Here is an 18,395-nt window from a genome sequence, read left to right as displayed (position 1 = left end):
CACTCAATATTAACCATCACAGAAATATAATTTTACTTTTTAATATTTCTATAATTTCTTTCTTTCTAATTTAAATAACAAAGTTATTGTACCCTACTTTTCTTAGAATAAGAGGTTCTGGTATCCACAAAAATGCTCTACTATTCTGCCAAATGAGAAGTAGATATTATTTTTTGCCCACCAAGTCCATAAAACCCATCTTTAGTAATGGATTATTCTGAGATCTTGACAACTAAAAACTGAGTTATCCGACTATGATGTGACTAAGATTTCTATTTAATTATAATAACAATTATTTTACTGTGCTATCATAATTTTGTGAGTGATCTATAAGGGAGTAGCAAAGAATGCAGTATTTACCTTAGAAAGGTAATTTGAAGATATATGCAAATTAAAACCAGCCAAGTTAGAAAATGAGATAAAAATGAGTGAACTAATTGCCAACATCCTAATTAAAAACCAACTTTGTTTGCAGTTTTAACATACTTCTTTGATTTCAGAGATGAAATAAGTCCTAAAAAGGAAGAGTAGCTGAAAGAAGATGCACCCACGTATATTTAAGAGAATTCCTTGTTTAGAACAATTAAGAACAAATACAAAAAAGATTTCAGAGTTAATGAGAATTGTTTAAATGCTATTTAATTTGAAGTCTGCTCCTTACAGAAATTTTTTTTAATTTTTCTTTGCTCATCTTTTATTACTAGGAAGATTTGCATGGAAATAGTCTTTGATGCTTGAGGTTTTTGTTTTATTATAATAACTTGATAAAAATAAAAGTTATAATAGGTACAATATTATCTGATTCACCACAGAAAGCAATGTTGTTTTAAAATAGTACAATAGGAGACGAAATTGTCTTTCTTCTTGAAGCAGGTCACCTTGTTTCACCTAGCCCGGAAGCCTAATCTGATAAATCCCTATTGTGTGCAATATACCATTTTGTTTGTTGCGGATAACACCGCATCTGGTTCCCCAGCAGTGGGATACCTACAGCTCATTATTTCAATTGCATCATTTACATTCTGATTTGGCTGTGAGAAGAAAATAATTAACGATAAATAAAAGTATGATTTACTTTAGCTTAGAGACATAAAGCCATATACAAATAAGACTACTTATATTTATTTGTCTTATGTTTCATTGTCTTCTGATAAAGCTCAGCTTTGAAGTACATGTTTCATGTGCATTTTTATCTCAACATATTGCTAAAAATGTCATTTTTTTTTTTTCTGATTTTGTTTGGGACAAATGCTTGGTGCAGGAGTGGATCTAGGTAGTATGACATGCTTACTCCATTTTTGTGCATGTGTGTGAAGGGAGCACCTCCTTAAAAAATGCAAACACATGAATACAAAATGAGGTGCCTAAATGCTTACTGATTTCAAATGAGGAAAAAGCAGCATAAACTTATAAAAATCTGAAAAACCCATCACATTCACACACAAAAATGATTATTTTTACCTTTAAAGTAGAATTTCTATATTTTGGGCTGCTCACTCTGTGATCAGCTATTCATGTGACAATAATTTTATATTTTCATAAAGAAAATAGACAAAATGATTTTTCTCTAATTTGATTGGTCAAAAATTTTATGGTATAAAAATGCTTATTTTAGCTTCACATTTTTTTTTTTTTTTGAGACGGAGTCTTGCTCTGTCCTCCGGGCTGGAGTGCAGTGGCCAGATCTCAGCTCACTGCAAGCTCCGCCTCCCGGGTTTACGCCATTCTCCTGCCTCAGCCTCCCGAGTAGCTGGGACTACAGGCGCCTGCCACCTCGCCCGGCTAGTTTTTGTATTTTTAGCAGAGACGGGGTTTCACCGTGTTAGCCAGGATGGTCTCGATCTCCTGACCTCGTGATCCGCCCGTCTCGGCCTCCCAAAGTGCTGGGATTACAGGCTTGAGCCACCGCGCCCGGCCTAGCTTCACATTCTTTATGGTAAAGTTTTGTAAACTTTAGGATTGTTATCACATTTATGAAAACCTCTATCAAGTGTTTTTGAGAAGTGACTAAACTTAGACAATTTTTTAAATTGACTATACTTATTATCAGTTTTTCACTGCTATCTTCAAATCAAAGGTTGGAGAAGAGTTAGTCCTTGGGGCAGTAGGAGTATTCCTGGAAGCCATTTATGTACTAAGACAGTGACTGACAATTAAATTGAATAAAGAAGTATCGGCCAGGCGCGGTGGCTCAAGCCTGTAATCCCAGCACTTTGGGAAGCCGAGACGGGTGGATCACGAGGTCAGGAGATCGAGAGCATCCTGGCTAACACGGTGAAACCCCGTCTCTACTAAAAAAAATACAAAAAACTAGCCGGGCGAGGTGGCGGGCGCCTGTAGTCCCAGTTACTCCGGAGGCTGAGGCAGGAGAATGGCGTGAGCCCGGGAGGCGGAGCTTGCAGTGAGCTGAGATCCAGCCACTGCCCTCCAGCCTGGGCGACAGAGGGAGACTCCGTCTCAAAAAAAAACAACAACAAAAAAAAAAAAAAAAAAAAAGAAGTATCAAAAACCATGTAAACAGGTCCCAATAAACCCATAGTAAACTTCCTTACTAGCCTTGTATCCCCATGTCAATTTCCCATCAGCCACATCCCCAAATTGCCCACAGCCACTCCAAAACTATAATGACAGGGAAGTTGTGTTATATAGGAGAAATCCAGATGGAAAGACACAGTGGTCTTAGTAATTTACAATTAAAATATCCTATTTTGGAATGACCATCTGAACAGATTTTAGTTTCCTCAGTAAGGACCCCAGTGGGGGCCCCCCATGTAAGTGAAGAGCCTCCAAGCTTAAGCTTCATTAGCTTCAGCGTAAATCGTTTTCTTTCATTTTTTCTTTTCTTTCTTTCTTTTTTTTTTTTTTTTTTTTTTTTGCCTCTGGTTTGAGGTTTGAGGAGTATATATATTATAAAGGCAAGGGGATACTTTGGTTCAAACTTGAGCTTCGTAAGTTACCTTAAATGCAGTCTTAACCATAAATACAGACATACAAAAAAAGATTAAAAACTAGGATTATCAGACATCTGTAATTACATGACCTGTGACAGCTGGCACACCACACAATAGTCTTTGTTTGAACTTCCATTATAACTCTATAAACTGAGGAGAAAAGTATTCCCATCTGAAGTCCCCATTCTCTGTGTGATGGGTGGATGCATGCATACACAGGCACACACATGCATGTAAGCTCTTGACTGAGCCCATGCTGATTCTGTCAAGATGGTATATGGTAGGAGTAAAATGTAGTAGGTTTCCCAGATAGAGAAAAGAATTCTAGTAGCAGCACATGCTGAAAAGTGTATTTTATATCCTACATTGGTTCATGGCTCCAGACAACAGCTAGATAATGAGGAAATGAGTCAATTACACCTTTCAGTTTTGAAAATATACTAGGAACCGAAAATGGGAGTGGAAGCTGTATGCATTAGCAGCCCTTCAGCTATGGATTGGAACAGGAGGTCCTTCTACTCAACAAAGAGAAAAAAAGTGAACTTGAAGATAATCTAGTCACACTGTTTTTATCAAATTTCAGAATCAATAGATATCACCTTGCTTTAAAATTAGTTAAAAGAATGAAAGCAAGCCAGATGCAATGAGTCCTGCTAGTAATCCCAGCACTTTGGGAGGCCGAGGCAGGGGGATCACTTGAGCCCAGGAGTTCTAGACCAGCCTGGGTTCGAGATGGCTAAACCCCATCTTTTACAAAAATAAATAAATAAAGAGAAAAGAAAAAGCCAGCGTGGTGGCATGTGTCTTTAGTCCCAGCTACTCAGGAGGTCAAGGTGGGAGAATCACCTGAAGCAGGGAAGTGCAGGCTGCAATTAGCCCTGATTGCACCACTGCACTCCATCCTGGATGATGGACTGAGATCTTGTCTCAAACAAAAAATAAAAGAAAAAGAAAGAGAGAGAGAGAGAGAGAGAGAGAGAGAGAGAGAGAGAGAGAGAGAGAGAGAGAGAGGGAGGGAGGGAGGGAGGGAGGGAGGGAGGGAGGGAGGGAGGAAGGAAGGAAGGAAGGAAAATGAAAGCAATGGAAGGTCCGTATAAAAAGAGAGAAGAATCAAATAGACACAATAAAAAATGATAAAGGGGATATCACTGCTAATCCCACAGAAATACAAACTACCATCAGAGAATACTAAAAACACCTCTACTCAAATAAACATAAAAAAACCTTCAAAGTAAGTGAAAGGGAAAACACATTGTGAAGAATAAGAAGAAAGTGTACCACTGAAAATAATGCAGAATCTAGAAGAAAATGTCAGGAAGTTGCATGAAATCCCACATACCATGTGAAAAGACATGGTTTCAATGGGTCGCGGGGGGAGGGTGGGGAAGAAAAAGCAGAACTCCAAATAGAATAACAGATTGAGATGAAAAAGAAACAAACTAAAAATTTTTAAGTGCCTGATATAAAAAGAAAAATGATGGTTATATGAAAGTTGGAAATTTTAAAATGCAATGATAATCTAGATGAGACTCAAAAACGTAACATGTGATATGAATAATTGAATATAGATGGTTCTATATAAGAAAATCTCTTAAGCTTCAAATATAGGCACAAAGAGACTTGAATAATGAAGAAAATGACAGTATACGGCACAAAAATCAGAGTCAAAATAAAAATTATTAGTGTTCGTTGAAGAAGAACAAAACACAAAAGCAAAAATGGAACATAAAAGAGAGGAAAACTTTTGCTAACTCTATATAGCCAGATAAAAAAGAAATCACCGCACTTCAGAAAAAATATATAAACAATAAAATGGATATGAAGGTATGTTTGCTTTAAAAAAAAAAAAAACTATTAACAAGCATAAGAAAAAACAAAACTAGCCTACAAATAGCTAAATTAAAAAATAAATTGATTACAATGAATAAACATTAAATTGGCCCTTTACTTTTCTTCTAAACCTCAAATATCAAACAAAATTAAAGTAATGCACTGTAACATTTAAAAAGAACATGATACTAATCCAGTTTCGCTGTATTCAGTCAAGGTGCCTTTCATTTACAGAGATAAGCTTATATATGCAAGAGTTCATGAAAAACAGCACCTATGCAGTATTTCTGAAAAATAATCTCTTAAACATTAAAATTGGTTAAATTAGAGATAATTGTAAATATTAGCATCAAGTGATACTAAATAAGCGATAAAGTACTAATATAATTAAATGGTGTATTTTCTTTTAAACACAGTCATAAATATTGTTTTAATATAATAAACCCAACAATTCAACTATTGAGAAATCAGCATTCAATTGTTTATCATTTAAATACAAGTTTCATTAGGTATGTGAAATTGATTTTTTGACAAATGTGAAGATTCATAAAAAGTCAATCTAATATCACACTTAATAAAATTTCTGAAGGAAATTTAAAATAATGAAATGAACAGAAAGTAATGATTCACTTAATAATTATATGCTGTTTTTCAACATAAACATTTATAAACATATATAGATACCATGAATACAGCACAGGAGACTTTCAAGCTTTTTAGTTGGAGTTATCACATGAAAACGCAAGCCAGTCATTTTTTTTTAAAAAGGAAAAATTTTACTGAAAAAAATGTAAGAAATTCTTAAAGGAAAAAAAAAAATGTGCTCAAATAATTGATATAGATCCATTAGACACAACTTGGTGACAGGGTTTCCAGAAAATCTCTAGGCGGCCCTCCACCTGTTCTGGATGAGGAAGGCTGGGCATGTAGAAAGCTTCAACATGTCTCTCTGGGTCACTCGCTTGCTGGGAAGGTCAGTTAAGGTGTCCAGTTTTTTTCCATGTGTTTTTTTTTTTGGCTCAGACTCTCTATAAAAGCTAGGCTATTTAAAATTGAGTCAAACTGGCTAGAGAGTGAGAGAGATGATTCCCTCAGCCAATGGAGCTACCATCTCCTCTGAGCACCGTTTGTGCCTCTTCAGAGGCTTACTGAAGTTTCGCTCCTAAACTTAGGAAAGAGGACCAAGGACAGTTATGGTCTAAGGTGAAGAAAGAGTCCCTGTTTAACACTCAGAGTCCAGTCACCCCAGCAATGTCTTTTACACTCAGATCCTTAAGGAAGCTAAACCCGGCCAGGTGCAGTGGCTCACGCCTATAATCCCAACACTTTGGGAGGCCAAGGCGGGCGGATCACCTGAGATCGGGACTTCAAGACCAGCCTGGCCAATGTGGTGAAACCCCGTCTCTACTAAAAATACAAAAATTAGCTGGACGTTGTGGTGGGCTCCAGTAATCCCAGGTACTCCGGAGACTAAGGTAGGAGAATCGTTTGAACCCGGCAGGTGGAGGTTGCAGTGAGCTGAGACGTGCCATTGCACTCCAGCCTGGGCCACAGAGCGAGACTCCGTCTCAAAAAAAAAAAAAAAAAAAAAAAAAAAAAAAAAAAAAAAAAAAAAAATGCTGAATCCAGCCTTGAGGAATAAACCTTTCTTGACTTGGCTGTTCTTCATTCAGTCAAGAATAGGAGATGGGGAGGGGCTAGCTATTGAGTGACCATCCCATACAGCTGATTTGAGCTTTAAGGGCTCCCCTACCCTTAGAAAGAAAAGGGGTACTTTTTTTCCATGAACTTCTTAGTCCAACAGTTAAGTGGTTCCCAGAGTCTGTCTTTTCCAGCTTCATTCTTGACATAGAGAAAAATCTTTATGGGATAGCACTGACAACAGTGTTGAGTTCCAAACTCAAACAGCTCAGAGTCTATATTTCCTCATCTGCTTAAGTGGAGGTTACAGTATATTTTAATGACAACAATTAAATGAGTTTGCAATTAGTTTTCTATTGTTTTAATACCTAGGGGAAGTTCCTTTTCTTTAAGACACACACACACACACACACACACACACACACACACTATTTTTAAGCCAGAAGCACAGAGATCCATATTGCTATTTCAATCACATCATGTCACCAGTGGAATACGATGAAAAGAATGCATGGCTATGGTGATGGATTTTGCTCATCAGGGGAAAATGGGGCTTCCAGTATTCGATGGGTATTTAGAAGAGCATATATAGGCACAGACACCAGCATGCCTGATCAACTTCGTGGAAAACCACCGTAACACTGTATAGGCAGGAAACCTTCATGTTAAATACAGATTGAGAGGTTTGATTACTGAATCAATTACAAAACCTTCTATTGTAAATAATAGGAAATCAATCAATTAGGAAAACTATTGGAGAGATAACAGGAGCTAACAGATTTGAGGGAAGGCTGAAGGGCAAGGTTGGAAAATAGGCATGAATCAATGAAGCATCTGAAGGTCAAGAAAGAAGTTCATCTGTTCTATACCATTGCTCCCTTGATTGACAATAAGGAACTTCATCCTTAGTGAACTTCTGATTGGCCATATGACTAGAAGAGTGACAGCTTCACTCGTGCGAGGTGAAGCTCTGCTTCCCAACCAAACCATGAAAAGTTGGAAATGATCCAGAATTAGAAATTATACAATAAATTAGGGACACTTCAAAATGACAAATGTCTACTGGAATCATTTTATCAGGTAAGGAACAGCAGTTAGCCAAGGAGTTACCTCAAGAGGAACACTGGGAGTGGAGTGTGGCGATGCAGCATCATCAGTAGTTATATGAGGACTTCCGTAAGTCGGTATTTTTGCATTGTTTCATTTTCTAGACTATTTTTAATTACTTTTTTCTAAAATATAGTAACTAAAGATGTATAAATAATTCCTTTTTAAAAAACAGAAATTGTCTATTATTTTAATGAGTTTGATCATCTGATTATCCTTACTGAGTCTGACTTACTACTGAGGGCAGGATGTTTTTGGCTTACTTCTGATTTTCATCCAGGTTGGTGATCCAGTGTCAACCTGAGTGTCTTCTATGAGGTTTCCAGTCAACTAGCACCAAACCAGAGTCAACAATAAGAGTGTGGTTTACTTGTCAGCCCATTTTCTTCCTGCTACCAGGTTAGAGTTATACAGAAGTAATTAGCTTTTATTTTGTGTAGGTTAGAGCTGGTAGGCTCTGGAATCCAATTGCCTGAGTTCAAATCCCCTCTCTGAATTCAAAACCTCTAATTTGTTACATAACTTTGGACAATCATTTTCTGACTTTGGCCAGAAAATAGGTTACATTATCTGTGAAATAAAGATCATGATGACACCCACTTAAACAGTAGGTTTGACATTTGAGTTGGTCTTTATGTGAAGACCTTCAAACTGTGTTCAGCACAAAGTGCCCACTCAGTATTACTCATGTTTACTATAAAGACTTGTTTGCAGCTTTTGCTACCTCAGTTTACTATTTGATTTATTATGTTCTATTGTGATTTAATTACCATTAGTAGAGCCCATCAGAGACTCCATTTTTCTGGAGACATGCAATTGAGCTATGGGATTCAAATCTCTTTTTGGGACCCTGTATTAACTTCTCTCTTCAAAACGCTGATGATCTTTTCTTCTACTTTGTCACTACTGATTATTTCCTCTTGCTTTTGGTACAGATTTTCTATATTCTATATCTATTTGGCTTACTCAAAATTCTCTTTACTTTCCTCTGTACTTACGCCCAGAAGAAATATGTGTACATGCAGTTGATAGACATAATGTATAATGAAGAGGGACTATTTAACACTTTTAAATATTGATGGGAAAATGCATATGCAAACTTCTTGGATTATAATTAATACAGGAAAGACAAGATTATATATGCCCAAGCATTTTGGTGGTGTTCTTGGTTACTGACATCAATAAAATGCACTTGATTTGTGCTGTGATTTGTTGAGGCTTACAATCACTAGACTGTGGCGATATGACCAGACTTGGTGTAAGAATCTTGAAAATGAAAGAGCTCAGGCACAAAGGTGTGCCACTTTATAGATATGATCGTTATCAACAGGTATCAAGTCAAAGGCATACTACTATAAACAAATTTGCTCAAATTCTTTTGAAGTATATTGAGTCTTAAATTTCTTCATTAAGCACTTAGAACTAATGAAGAATTCAGAGAAGACAATATAACACACGCTATTTGTGTCATCAAAAAATTTTCTGTTCTGTTTTACCATTATTTCTTCTGCTGAAAGTATGCATTGATGACAGACAAAAGAAAACTGTTTTCACCTGAAATGAGTGCGTATACTATAGTACTGGATCTTTCTTTAAGATTTGAATGCACTATTGGGATGCAATGGTTTGAGATTCAACGTCCTTGTAGATGTGGAAAAACACTGACTATCTCTTGAATGCTTGGTAAACCTGATTCTTAAAAAATTCTTTAATGTCTGCATGATTCAATGTCTGCCATAGATTTATTTTTGAGAGGCTCTCTCACTATTCAGTTCAGGCAGGCATCCCCTCCCCACTTTGCTAAAATTAGATCCCTTCTCTGCAGTACTTTTCAAAACATAGACTTGTTTGTTAAGCATGGGAATAATAAAGAGAATCTAAATGCTGGTTCACACATACACACACACATACATACTCCAAATCCATGTTCACTGCACTTCTCATTATCCACTTCACCAGGCTAGAACTATTTGGTAATTACACTCCTCCTACAACTCCTTTGATAGTGCTAACTGACAAATAGGAGTGGCTGCTACAACAGAACTCCTCTATGAAATGTTCAATAAAGAAAATGATACTGATATAATAAAAAGAAGGAGGACAGCTTCTTTTGAAGCACATCTAACCACTCCGTCTTTGAAGCTGGTTTAAAAATACATTGACTGTAAGATATGGCATGCTTTCTTCTTCATTTGTATCTGATAAGAGGATTGATGGAAGAGTTTAATGAAAGTAAAACATTTCAAAGAGAGTAGACCACTGAAAATGATGAGAGTCAGGCCTGGTTCAAAATAGTATTTGATTAGCAACTCTTCATGAAATACTTAATTAAAACAGTCCACAAACTCAGATGTGCAAGAGTTTTTTTGTTTTGTTCTGCTTGTTTGTTCACCTAAAACTTTACCTAATTTCAAACATCCATTCTTAGGGAATGAAAAGACTTCATTTCACTTAGTTTGGTTCCTAGCTCCCATTTTCCCTCTGCAATGTCAGGCCTTATATAGTACCCACAAATTGAGAGGATGGGATAAGGGCAAGATATTAGAAGAGGATACCCAATTGTTGATATCATTTTGCTTTTCGGCAACTTGATATAGCTACTGCCCCACTTCCTATTTCGTTTGGATCTACCCTGGTGAGTGATGGATTTTTCTATATTCTGGCAAATAACAGCCTTTCAAGTTCAGTGACTATAAATTCTATGCCACTGTTAGGCACACAAAAAATCATTCTTCTATTCCTATACTGTACAATATTAAAGGAAACGTGATGCTCTCCAAGCCCTGCTCTTCTATAAATTCTTCTATAAATACTATTTATTTTGTGGGTACTTTCTTTTTAGGGGTCAACCTGAGATAAAAGCCCAGAGTCCCTGTGTTCCATTCTCATAAACTTATGCTTGTCATCTCCACAAGGAATGACCAAGAAGGGAGAGTTTAGAGGTCCCTTCAAAGGACCCAAACGCTCCTCATCTCTTTGATGTCTCCTTTCTCCATAGCCTTGAGAGTCATTTCTATTTTGATGGTAATCAAAGGTGGTTGATGCTGCCATCTTTGCTTTCGCTCATCCGGAATGTAGTCTGCCATGAGTTCTTTCCATTCTACTCTGTGTTGTGGCCTCTAAAACTCAAAATGCAAGAAGTTACCCCTTTTTCTATTATTTTTTCAACTTATATTGCTTTCCTGAGATATTATCCATTTTCTGTGTGATGGAATACTAGGCTCAGATACAGATAAAAGAAAAAATAGCTGGAGAGATAGATAGCTATAGCTACAATGTAGATACAGTAAAGGTGTACAGAAAGACACAGGTTTGAATATGTATCTATATATATGTATGTGTGTGACTTCTCATTTAAATCTGTATTAATCTGTAAATTTGTATTATCATCTTGATTCTTATCGATGAGGAAACTGTGGCTGACTGAAGTGGAACATCTGCAAAAATTAGAGTATGACTGAAATTAAATTGTTAGATTTCAAAACCCACATCTATATGACTCCAGATCCCATGTTTCTAACTTCTAAGTGTATAATCCCAGAGACATTTTGACATTAGGTTTGTGTGTGTGTGTTCATGTGTATGTGTATATACATGTATCTCAGAATAATTTATATTAACCTATGTATTAGAATATCTATATTAAGTGACTCTTTAGATTAGATTAATATTTTCATGTAATGAATTTATAATATCAAGCATTATATCTATTATTTATGTACACTTGATCTGGAATCTAATGAATTCTAATAACATTCCAAATAATTCTATACTTTAACTGGGAGATAAATATCAACATTGTTTGGATAAGCCCAGTGCCTCTTCCTGGCTACCTTGAATGGAGCTGTGAAATGTAGGTACTCACTTGTCCATTTTAATAGGCCTCCAGGACTGCTCCTGATAATCATTTGTTAGTTTCAAAATATTGCCCTCACGCCATTTACTAAGCTTTCTTATTTCAATTGACAAAAAGTTTTGCTTCATCTTTCAAATAACAAAACTACAAAGTATTACCAACTATTTATGAATGATGCTTTTAGTTTATAAAGCTGGACACAGCCACAGAATCTGAATAGGAATGCCTTATCCATAGGCAACTTGACACGGAAATAAACATTTTTTCTGTGTGTTGATTAAAAAGCATTTATAATTTGTTTTCAATATAATCGAGCATTTTTAACAAAGCAGATTACTTAGATCTGCATTTTGTTTTCTTCTTGTAAGACACAGATTTTTAAATTAGTACATTAATTCATAACAATAAATTAGTTAATATTTTTAAAAGAAACAATAGCCTAAAAATATATTTTGGTGAATTTCTCATGAAACTTTAATTTTATTAAAGCAACTTGAATCTTAGCCTGACATTAAATATTCCTGCTGAGAATTTCTCCTCACGGTTTTGCCTTTTTCATTCTCAAAGTAAGGTTACATTTTTGTGACCAGCAGAGCATGTCCCATAGTCATTGGTTCTATGAGTAAGTAATGAGATATTTTAATTTAACAAAATAACTTTATGAGAAAACATAAATGGAAATCTGATTAGTTTGTGTTTAAAATTAAAGCTCTCTGGACTCCGTGTTTATTTGCTAATGATTTTCTTCATACACAAAAAATGTGACCTGGAATGTACAATTTCTAGAGAAGGATACTATCCATATGCCAGAAAATTAGAGAAATAATCACGTATGTCTTTGTCCTGCACACAGTCCTTAGCAAAGCAGAATGGCATAATCCAGCATAGAAAAGGAATCAGAGAGAGAAGGAGATTTCAAAATCAGATTGTTTTGCATCTTCCTAGATGCTTTTCTCATCAATTTGCTTTAGATTTCTGGGTCACTGACCCTGCACCAAACACACAGTTTAAGATCCAACAGTTCTAATAACATCAGAGTAGAAAGTGTAGCATCACCTAAGAGATGTAATATCTAAAGTTTTGGAGACAGAGTGTGAAACAGATAATTAATGACTCAAAGATAAAAGACATGCACATACACATGATTTATGGCAAAGATAAATAAACATAACTCTCAGGAGGAAGAGTAAGAGTACAATTTTGAAAACAAATTATTGCAGGGAGCAAATATATTTTAGATTCCATCTGTTTTAATTCCATATAGAAATTAAAACTAAGACTAAAAATGATTTAAAATATTTTTACGTATCAATCTGCATATTTATTATTTGAAATATTAAATACATAAGATGTTGAATCACATAGAAAGAGAAAAAATTTGAATATTATAAAAAATTAAACTAACAAAATCTGTAGGTTTGAAAATAAAAGATGTGGAAAAATTTAATTGAGTTCATTTCTTTATTTTAAATATAAACAGGTCAATGAATACTATTTTTTAAGCAATTAATAATTTCAGAAATATAAGGTCAATTCACTTTTTTATGTAGAATTTTCAACCATGACTTTATTAGAATAAAAATAATAATTAAAAAATCTGTATCTTCCAAAGTTGAATAAAAAGTGTAAGAAACATAAAATGAGATAACAATAAAATAGTATATAAAAGTTCCATGTCTGATATTCAGCTAGTACTCATGATACAATAAACGTCTTCAGACCATCCTGAGGTGTTGCTATCTGTGTCACATAGGTTGTTAAATATTTTAAATAGTATCTCAGTTACTACAGTTAGTGAAATGAACTGAAAATTTCCAAAATAAATAAAAATGAAAACGAAACGAAAATGAAACAAAACAAAAACAGCAAACATTAAAACAGTTCTGGCGCGGTGGCTCACACCTGTAATCCCAGCACTTTGGGAGGCCTTGGTGGGCGGATCACGAGGTCAGGAAATCGAGACTATCCTGGCTAACACGGTGAAATCCCAACTCTAGTAAAAATACAAAAAATTAGCTGGGCATGGTGGCGGCGCCTGTAGTCCCAGCTACTCAGGAGGCTGAGGCAGGAGAATGGCGTGAACTCGGGAGGCGGAGCTTGCAGTGAGCCGAGATCTGCCACTGAACTCCATCCTGGGCAACAAAGCAAGACACCGTCTCAAAAAAAAAAAAAAAAAAAAAAAAAAAAAAATTAAAACAAAACAAGGACTCAGCATTTCCAATTAAATATTCCAAAGAAAAAACATATGTCAAAGTAAGTTCCCAAATCAGTAACTTTTCCAGATATAAGTACAAAAGAAAATGAATAAATAAAGATAGAAGAAAACATGAGAAATTCAGACAACAATCTTGGCTGATTAGTGATTTATTAATAGTTGTTTCAAAGGCAGAGAACAAAGAAGACTTGGGAGAAAAATTATAAAAAACTAAACTGCAAGAAATTTTGCCAGACTCGAAGAACATGAATCCTTCTAGATTGCAAGGCCCTCCTGTGACCCATTAAATGAAAAAAAAAAAAAAAGACTCTACACAATAAACACAGTAAACATACTATAAAATTTTCATAACAGCAGAAATAGTAACTAAGGATTTCTAAAGAAAGAAAAGCAACAATATCATGGGATGGATTTAGCAAGATGTCAATAGAAGAATCCCTTCAGATTTTGAGGAAAAACAATTTCCTACCCAGATGTCTGTACAAACTCAAATAATAATGACATACATGTAGAACCAAGTGACTCTCCAACATACAAGATTTCATCCTATACTGACCTTTTATGTGGAACCTACTAAGGTCATAAATTAGAAAACAAAAACATGGCATTCACAACAGAGAAGATTCACACAGAAAAGAATTAAAGAAAATATTTAGGATGCTAATTAAGGAACGATGTAGCACTATAGCTGGGCAACAGACTTAGAAATTTCCCTGAATTAGTCAAATATGAAGTTAACGGCACAGTCATTCAGACTGCCAAGTCAGCCCGACTTCTGCCACCAAGAGTTTGGCTAAAGTGCAAAGTCTGAGGGAACAGTCCCCACAAGACTGACCTCACTTCAAATACCAGCTACAAATTCACTGGTTTTCAGACCTCGTCTCACTTCTGAACAACTGGATATAAACTTGGGGGTCCTTATGGGCCCCCTTAGGTTCAATAATTTGTTAGAAAGACATACAATTCAGGGAAGTGCTATCTTACTAATACTGCTTTTTAACTGCTAATTAATATCACTGTTAACTACCAATTAATATTAATACTTCTAATAAATATTACTTACCAATATTACTAACATTACTTTTAATGGCAAAAACCACAATTTCTTTTGCACCAACCTAATAGTTTATTACAGCAAAAGGATATAAAGTAGAACAAGGCAAAGGAAGAGATATATAGAGCAGATTCTGAGAAGGTTCTAAACATGAAACTTCCAACAACCTCAGGGATATGTTACCCTCTCAGCCTCAATATGTGGCAATGCTGAGTATCGCCAATCAGAGAAATTGTCCTGAACCTGTTTTCCAGAGGTGTTATTGGGATCTCATTATTTAGGCAAGACTGAGTCATTGTCCATAATGTTGGATTTAACTTCTAGTGCCTTTCCTTCCTTAGAGGTCAGATTGATATCATGTGGGTCATGCCTCAAACCTCTAATGACATATTTGGTCTTTCTAGCAAGGTTACCCTTTACCTAAGAACTATCAGTATGTCTGGCCTCATCCTATCTTGTTAGGATAAACTAAAAGGGCCTACCATAATTAACAAAGACATTCCTATCACTTAGAAAATTCCAGGGGTTTAGAAGTTACCCTCTGTCCCTAGGAGCTTGGACAAAAGCAGAGCTCTCTTTAGATAAAGCCAGATTTCTACTAGACAGTTGTTAATTATTTTGAAGTGGAAGTAATAAGGAAGGGTCTAGGAAGGATGTCTTTGGGAGTATGGAGTGAGGGGTTAATAGGAAGGACTACCTGGTGTCTTTAGTCACTGTAAAAGATTTTTATTGGTTTTTGTTTTGTTTTGCCTTTTCTGTTGTTATTTTGGAAAGTTGTGGACTGAACTAATGATAATTGCATAGAAACTAAGGCAAAAAAAGCAAACAAAAAGTTAAGACATTTATTAACTCTAGGGGCAGAAAAAAGAAACTGTACAAGAAAAGCAGTGTATGCATAGCACCCTTAGTGACTCAGTTACACTTATACAGTAATAATAATAGTTATGTGTTCGTAATAATATAAGCACCAAACACTAATTTACCAAATTGCATTATGAATAAACACGCTGAAGGAGCAGAAGAGTGTTTAGTGATGAGCATGGCGAGAGCTCAAGGCAGGGTAGGTTGGTGTAAGAAAGGTAGTAGAATGGCAGTATAAAATCTATAATCTATACCATTGAAGAACAAGCAGAAATGGTTGTAAAGCTCAATAAAGAAATCTGGAAATATCACAAAGAGTATCTATGAATGTTTAGAGAAGTTACCTCTAATGTGAAGATTTGAGTGGGGCTGGTTCAGGGTATTTTTTTTCCTTATGTCTTTGTACTTTTTGATTTTTCGTACTACATGTTTATAACCTTAACCAAAATTTTTAAAATGAAAAACTATAAAGTATAATGAAGAAGAAGGATCACAAGTAAAGGCAAAGGTTTAAAAATATACACAGTTTACCCTGGGAAAATAAAAAAGAGTTAGAACAATTTGTTCTTTGTTCTCTTAGAGATATTACAAAACATGATTTGCTGACACAAACAAAATTTGTAAAACAACTCACAAACTAGAGCACAGTTCAAAGGAGAGATTTTGGTTAAAAAAAGGAAATAAAAATAAAAGCAAGTTGGCAAAGTTCAATAAATGAAAGAGAAAAATCAACACCACAGAGAAGAACATAACTTCCAAAGCAGCATTAACAACAAAATACAAAAAAAACCTGCTTAGACTCAATAGCCAGGATTAAATAATTGAAATTAAAAAGATAAAGAAAGCGAAAATTTTAAAAAATGATTGTAGTTAATGGTTGATATAAGTCACAAAGAATACTAGCTTTAAATTAGTTTGCAAATAAACCTAGCATAGAAATACATTTAAAAATTAGAAAATAATTGAAAGAACATAGTAATGGGAGACTTTAGTGGACATTTAACTTACTTGTCATGGCAAAGTATGAAAAGTAAATGAGGATGTATAGATTTTTAATAATGAAATTAATAGGCCAAGTGTGTCTGTGTTATACAAGTAGAGAAAATTGTTTTATTCTTGTCCAATAATGGTGACAACAACAACAAATTGTGTGTGTATATACATATACACACATATATAACTGTAAATATATAAACCATATTTACAGCAATCCTAGGAAACATATATATGTGTTATATATATGTTTATGTGCATATATATGTTATATGTTTCCCAGGATTGCTGTAAAAAATGGTTGCCTTAAAACAACAGAAATATATTTTCTCACAGTTCTGAAGGCTAGAAGTCTGAAATCAAGGTGTCGGCAAAGCTGTTTCTTTCCGGGTCTCTCCTAGCTTCCGGCAGTTATCAGCAATCCTTGACATCCCTTGGCTTTTGGCAGCATAATTCCAATATCTGCCTCAGTCTTTGTATGCCCTTCTCCTCTCTATGCCCTTCAACCTGAACTGGCAGTGTTTTTGATGTATAGTTAATTGGATCAGTAAGGAACACACCGAATTTCTCCAGCAATAGGTCATCCAGCCACACACTTGCACTTCTCTTCAGAGCATGCTATCTGGATCAGTCAAGGATTTTTCAAATCATCAAGTGCTGGTTCCTTTTTGCTTGGCAGTTTCTTCCTAAATGTATTTCCTCCTCTTACATTTTACAATAGACAGCAAGGAGAAATCAGAAAGCATCTTCTGTACTTTCTTTGGAATCTCTTCAGATGAATATATAAGATCACTGGCTTACAGATCCTACTTTCCATCCTACAGCAGAACAATTCAGCCAAATCCTCTAACACTTTATAACAAGGATGGTGTTTCCTCCAGCATCCTTTCTCCTTTCTCCCTGACACCTCTTCTTAACAAAGACCCTATTTTTAAATAAGGTTCCATTCACAGGCATCAGGGTATTCTGGTCAGCACCTATATATCCTGTGTTGAATAACACCCTGGATAATACAAGATGGCCAGACACACAACAGTCTCCACTGGACAGGTAAGATTGGCAGCAGTTCATTAGTCACACTCATAATCTCAGCGAGAGAAACACTGCATACCATTCACGGCCACATGGAGTCTGCACTTGGGGGCAGAGCGAACCAGCAGGAGTTGTGGGAGGAAGGCTTTTGCTTTATAGTAACCGGGGGGTGGGGTGCCTGTGTTTCCCATAAGACCATGTGATTAGTTTCTTTAAATAATTTTACAGGCTGGCAGGCAGCTGAAGATTGTTAGGTTAATCGCCAAGTGGAGTACATGTAGACCTGCTGATGGGCACTAGCAGAGAAGGAAGCCCCTCTCACTAAGGGGTATATCTGGTGAGAGCATGGGAATTCTTGGTTAGATCTTTGGGGCCCCAGGAGGCTCAAAGACGTCAAGGCAGCGTATGAATTTTTAGGTATACAAGAATTTAAGACTTGAACATACCTTTTTGAATGACACAATTCGACCCATAATATAAGCCATAAAATGAATCTCAAGCAACTACTTGTAAAAATTATTGTCTGAGCTAAATTAGAGAGCAAAAAGATTAATTTGTAAGAAATTTATAAATTATCACTCTTACAAAATAAACTATGATATACTCTCTTATATAACTGAGTAATCAAAACAATATGGTATTAATGAAAGAACAGACAAATATATCAACATAAAACAGAATAGAGAAAACAGAAATGGTTAAAAATACAAACAGATACAATGTCAACAGATCTTTGACAAAGGAGAAAGTCAATTCAATGGAAAAAGGATTGTCTTTTCAACAAAGAGTGCTGGAATAACTGGGTATTTACAAACACAAAAATGAATGTAGACATTGACTTTACATATTTCACAA

The sequence above is a fragment of the Rhinopithecus roxellana genome, chromosome 17, assembly GCF_007565055.1.
Source record: "Rhinopithecus roxellana isolate Shanxi Qingling chromosome 17, ASM756505v1, whole genome shotgun sequence".
Taxonomy (NCBI): domain Eukaryota; kingdom Metazoa; phylum Chordata; class Mammalia; order Primates; family Cercopithecidae; genus Rhinopithecus; species Rhinopithecus roxellana.
The sequence above is the reverse complement of the archived record's forward strand: the minus strand, read 5'-3'. Positions refer to the sequence as shown.